Here is a 6000-nt window from a genome sequence, read left to right as displayed (position 1 = left end):
ATGGCCAGGCTACTTATCAGGCTAACATCAGGTCACCCCAGTGGCGCTGGGCTGAGTGTGGGAAGGCAGAGTGAGGCTAGTTTATAGGACATTGCATGGTGCTCTTGTATCCCTGGTAGATGGGGAAGAGGGAGAGCAATTACGTTAAATACAATTTCTGTCTCCTTAGAAACTCTGTGGGCCTCCCTAACTAACATCAGGGCCCTCTAGCCACTCTGGATGGAGAAAGAGGGGTGCCAGTGTCCTCTGTCACTTCTGGGACATGAACTCAGAGGGGGAGCAAATGGCTAACTGGACCCTACTGTAGCGAAGACCCTGTGTGATGCCTTTGTTTCCCCTTCTGTAATACAAGCATGACAATATAATTTGTCTCCTTTCTATTAGAGTTAGTTTATATTTCCAAGGACTATATGCACTGATGTACAATGATTTGTTGCACATCAAGAGAAGCTGTATGTTATGTAATGGAAAGAGTTTGGGACTGGAAAGGGTCTCAGGAGCTGACTTCTAGTCCTGATTCTAGCCCTAAGTAGCCGAGTGGCTTTGGAAAAGTTAGTACCATCTCTGTGCCTTAGTTTCCCTATCTGTGAAATAATTTGTGAAGATCTTTGATACTTTGGTGACAGAACCATAGAAGACGGGGAAAGGAAGTTGGATAACTCCTTTTTCCATTTTGTATTTCCTCGATAAAGTGTGAATTTCTCTAAAAAAGGTATATTTATTAGAAACTCTTCTTTGTCTCTATGATGAAACTTTGTTCTGGTATAGGCCACACTGGAACCTCACTGATGTGATTTGAAAAATAGAGAGCTTTATTCATCATCATCATCTCATAACCTGTGATACATAACCTATGACCCCAGCTCCCCCAGGCTCTGGGCTAACATGTCTCTTGAGACTGGCAGAAAGCAGATCATTTTATCTTTGGCTTATTATGGTACCACCCAGAGTTTACGAGGAGGTATCTCCAAATACGCTCACTGCCTGATTATCCCAAAGGAGGGCGAAAGGGTCTTTAGCTTCTATTTTAAACATTCAGGGTGACAAATGCACATTGGAAAGAAGACCCAGTGGAGAAGAGGTTCTTAACCTGTGGTCCATGAGTTTATTTGTAAAAAAGAAAGTCTTGGTAACTATATTTCAGTAAAATTAATTTCCTTTGTAATCCTATATATTTTATTTGATGCACTTAATACAATTCTGTGCAGGATTCTATAGGCTTCTCCCACCTGACTGCCCAAGGGGCCCAGAATATCAGAAAGGATGTCAAGGCTGCTGATGGAGCTGAAGGGATACCTCTAACTTGCTTTAATTTACATTTCTTTGATAGTGATGCTCAAGAGGGAGAGGTTGGCACTGGGAGCACTATGGATGAATGAAAGCACAGAAATGAGAGATTACAAGGCCAGGGAAACCCGGCCATCTTACCTTGCTTCAGTTATAATACTGATTTTTTTTTTCTTTCTTCCCCCCACCCCCTCTGAATTATTAGTTTGGGGATGGAAGAGTGGGATTCCTTCAGACATTCCTTGGGGATAGGTGTAACAGGGTTAGGGAGCTGAAAACTAGAAGAAGATATTTCCTCTAACGGGCCGAGGTTTGAGGAAGAAATACTGTTTGAGGAAAGGATAGAGTCTGGGTACATGGGAGAGAGAGGAAGGGAGGTTCCTAAGAGGTACAAAGCAGCGATTTACCCGGCAGCTCCCAGGCCAAAGCTGTAAATGGAAGGTTGGTGGGGCCCCAGGCGGGTGCAGGCCAGTCCTCAATAGAGCTGGTTTGTGAAACTTGGCTGGGAGGACAGAGGGAGATTGATATTTGCTCCATAGTGGAGCTGTCAGCTGTGCTCTCTGCCTCTCCCTGATACCAGCTGTAAACAAAAGTCCTGGCCCTTCGTGGCACTGCAGAGCAGTCCAGGCTGGCGTAAGTCACTGGGGACAGCTGGACCATTTTCTAATCCTGGCTCCCAACCAGCGCGGAAGGGAGACAATGAGGGGGTTGAGGCGGGGAGCAGGATAAGGGAGGAGTTAGAAGGGTGGGAAGGAGCTTCAACCAGTGGGAAAGAAATATCATTTTGAATTCCCAGGTCGTACAAAGTGGCAAAAATGTCTTGAGGAAAATATTGGTCTTCCCTCTCTCGTCATTAATCTGAGCCAGATTTGATTCTGGGGTCTCGTTCATTCGTTTACTTAGTGCCTTACTGAGTGATTTACCAACATTTAATGAATACTTTCCTCTATTTTGTGATGGTCTTACTGTATGTGTATGTGTGTGTGTGTGTGTGTGTGTGTGTGTGTACTTGGCACTGTGATAGGTATGACACAAAGTCTAGTTGGTGAGATGAGATAGGTACATGTGGAAAGATAACAACCCAGCACAGAACACGGTCAGTGATCAATGAGGGGGTACAGACAGTGCTCTAGAGGTTACTTGGGACTGGGCTGATCCAAGAAATGTATCTTAAAACAAGTTTGAGGTCCAACTTTGCACCCATCAAATTGGGTGCAATTGAAAGGAAGGAAATTCAATTCTGGCTTGGGGTGATATTGGTGTGGAGGAACAGGTACATTCATTTACTGCTGCTGGAATTACGAGCTTGTAGAATCTCTTGGGATAGTTTCCATCTGGCAGTACGTGGTAAAGCTCGTCGAACTAATTATATCCTTTGACCCAATAATTCCACTGTTGGACACATATAGAGCCATTGTCAAGAACCAAAAGAACCCCTTTCTCTTTCCATAGATTTTCATGCGATCTTGCTTGAACTTGCCAAAAAAATCGAGAAATCAATAAAATGTCTCTCAATAAGGTCATACAGATTATGGGGCATGTATTGAAATGGTGGAATACTCTAATGAAAAAGAAGTTTTTATGAAATGTTGTAATTTTTAAAAAAAGCATAGCCAGAGATATAGGATACACAGTAGGTACCACTGGATGGATAAGAGGAAAAGTAAATAGAATGAAAAGAATATTTTGAATGGATAAATGAAGAATCCTGAAGAGGATTTAGGAAGTGACTGAAATTATCATGTAGACAGGAAAATGAATGTAAGTGTCAATGGTTTGTAGGTAATTTTAACTGGTCATATAGATGGTAAATGTTGAATTATTGATAAAACATTTGATTAAAAAAAAAGATTTAAGATGGGCTTTGAAGAACAGGCAAGATTTGGAGGTGTGGAGAGAAGGAAAGACACAGGCCAGAGACAAAGCTATAAAGACATAGAAGGAGCAATAATCAAGGACTGTTCCTTAGACAGTGATTAGAGAAGTCTAGATGGAAGAGATAGCATGCTTTGCTGAATAGGGAGAGATTCCATTAAATCAGTAGGGTGGAGCCATATTGTCCAGGACATTTATCAGCAAGTTTAGGAGTGTTAGCTTGATTCTGTGGGCAATGAGAAGCCATTTAAAGGAGTGTAACATGAGGGAAATGTTTAGGAATACCTCATCAGATAAAGCATTTCCAACCTAAAGCCTAGTCACTTACAAAATCCATTCTCTGGCATGGATCATGATCAGGCAAACTGCCAAAGAACACATGGTTAGCTTTCCCTCCAAACACAAAGGATACCCATGAATGCCTCTAGAACCAAAGACCTTGAGCCATGTCGTGGCATCCAAGTTGGAAGGGGTAGCAGAGACCATCTTGTTCAACTTCTGCCTGACCAAGAAGTCTCACCGTACCATCCTTTCCCCCCTCTCTACTTTATTTTCTCTCTCATTTGTATCTCAGCTCATTGGGATTGTTTGTTGGGGAGTGGCTGAACAAACTGTGATATGCAGTGGAATTCGGGGTAGGATTAAGGGTTGGATTTTATCTGTGGACTCTATTGCAGGCCTGGAATGATTTCCTTCTTCTACCTGGGCCAAATTCCTCCCCTTACACCTCGTACCACTTTGGTTTGGTTGCCTTGGTCTGAATCCCAGGTAGGACATCGTGGGGGGCCTGAAGAGGATCTTTGCCTTTGGACAATCCACATATCAACCTGAAACTCATGCTAGCCTGGACAGGTTGTAAGTGAAACTATCTCTTCTTCCCTATTGATTCCCTACCATCATGCCTTCTAATTGTGGGGTCACTGGTTGGTATGTGGTTTATTTGCAAAGGGACTTCCAATAGCAACCGTTCCTTAAACTCATTCTGAAAAGGGGACAAAGATAGTAATGATATCCTTGTCTAAGCAGACTCATTTGGACCATCAGATGAGATAATAATTGTCAAGTACCTAGAATTGTTTCTGGTACATAGTAAGCATTATATTATGGTATTTTAGCTATTAATTGAATTCTTGGGTCTGGCATTTGTTCTCTGAGTTTCTGGGAAGGCAGCACATGGGAAAATCACAAAGCGGGTAGTCTTTCCCCCCCAAAAAATGTTAGAGAAACAGAGGAAAGGCAGACGCTCTAATGCATTGTTGGCGATACTGGCAATTGGTCCAGCCATTCTGGAAAGCAATTTAGAATGATGCTAGAAAAGTTGCAAAAGTATATACCCTTTAACCCAGCAATACCACTAGTGAGCATATATTCCAAGGAAGTTAAGAACCGAAGGAAAGGACTCGTGTATACACACATACACACACACACACACACAAATATTTATAGTAGCATTTTTCATAGTAGCTAAAAAAGGGGAAACAGTGGCTGCCCAGCAATTGGAGAATAGCTCATTCTTCATTTCACAAATGTAAAGTACTTGTGACATTGTGTTTGAGCTGTTGCAGAGCAAAGTAAACAACAATACATACAGCCTTGATTCCAGAGGATAGATGCTGATACAACCCTTTCTCCTCTTAGCAAAGCACTCAGGATTAGAGGTATGGCCTACAAACAAGTGTTATCAGACATGGTCAATGTGTTTTTAGCTGTATTACTTTGTTACGTATTTTAAAAATCTTTTCAATAGTATTTTATTTTTCCAAATACTATAAAGATAGTTTTCAACATTCATTTTTTTATTAAAGGTTTTTATATTGTAAAATATATGCATGGGTAGTTTTTCCAACATTGACCCTTGAATAACCTTTTGTTCTAAATTTTCCCCTCCTTCCCCCCACCCCCTCCTCTAGCTGGCATGTTAAATATGTTCAACATTCATTTTTATCAGGCTTTGTGTTCCACATTTTTCTCCCTCCCTCCCTTATCTTTTTCCTCCCCAAGACAGCAGGTAGTATGACATAGGTTAAATATGGATAACTTTTTAAAAGATATTTCCACATTTGTCATGTTGTGCAGAAATAATCAGATCAAAAGGGAAAAAAAGCATGAGAAAGAAAAAAAAAATCAAAAAGGTGAAAATACTATGCTTTGATCCATATTTAGGCTCTGTAGTTCTTTCTCAGGATGTAGATGGCATTTTCCATTCCAAGTCTATTGGAATTGCCTTGAATTACCGATTGTTGAGAAGAGCCAAGTCCATCACAGTTGAGCATCACATAATCTTGTTGTTAACCGTGTGTACAATGTTTTCTTGGTTCTACTCACTTCACTCCTGTAAGTCTTTTCAGGCTTTTTTGAAATCAGCTTGCACATCATTTCTCCTAGAACACTAATATTTCATTACATTCGTATATCATGACTTATTTAGCTATTCCCCAACTAATGGGCAGCCACTCAATTTCCAGAGGAAAGAAGGTATCGAGGAGTTATTGGAAAGTGACACTAATACAAGAGAAAAAAATATCGTCAGGGTTGGGCTTGAGAAAGGGTTCCTGAAAGTTCCAAATTGGACCATGGAGTAGGCCTCTGTTAAATGTCTGTGGGGAGAAGCAAGAGACTTCTAAAGAATAAGGAAGAATATTAACTTCATTTCTTAATGAATAAAGCAGGAACTTCTCTGCCCTTCCTCAAGAGAGCTGAAACAGAGTACGTAACCCCCAAGAAGACTCAGAGTTCCGGAACAATTGGTCACCAGAGGAGACAGGACTCGGCCATCCTCACCCAAGGAGATGGGTCTAGACCAGTGTTAACTGAAGACCTGGTTCTGACATTTGTTCT

This window comes from Sminthopsis crassicaudata, chromosome X (assembly GCF_048593235.1).
Source record: "Sminthopsis crassicaudata isolate SCR6 chromosome X, ASM4859323v1, whole genome shotgun sequence".
In the NCBI taxonomy this organism is placed as follows: domain Eukaryota; kingdom Metazoa; phylum Chordata; class Mammalia; order Dasyuromorphia; family Dasyuridae; genus Sminthopsis; species Sminthopsis crassicaudata.
This window is presented reverse-complemented; position numbering follows the sequence as displayed.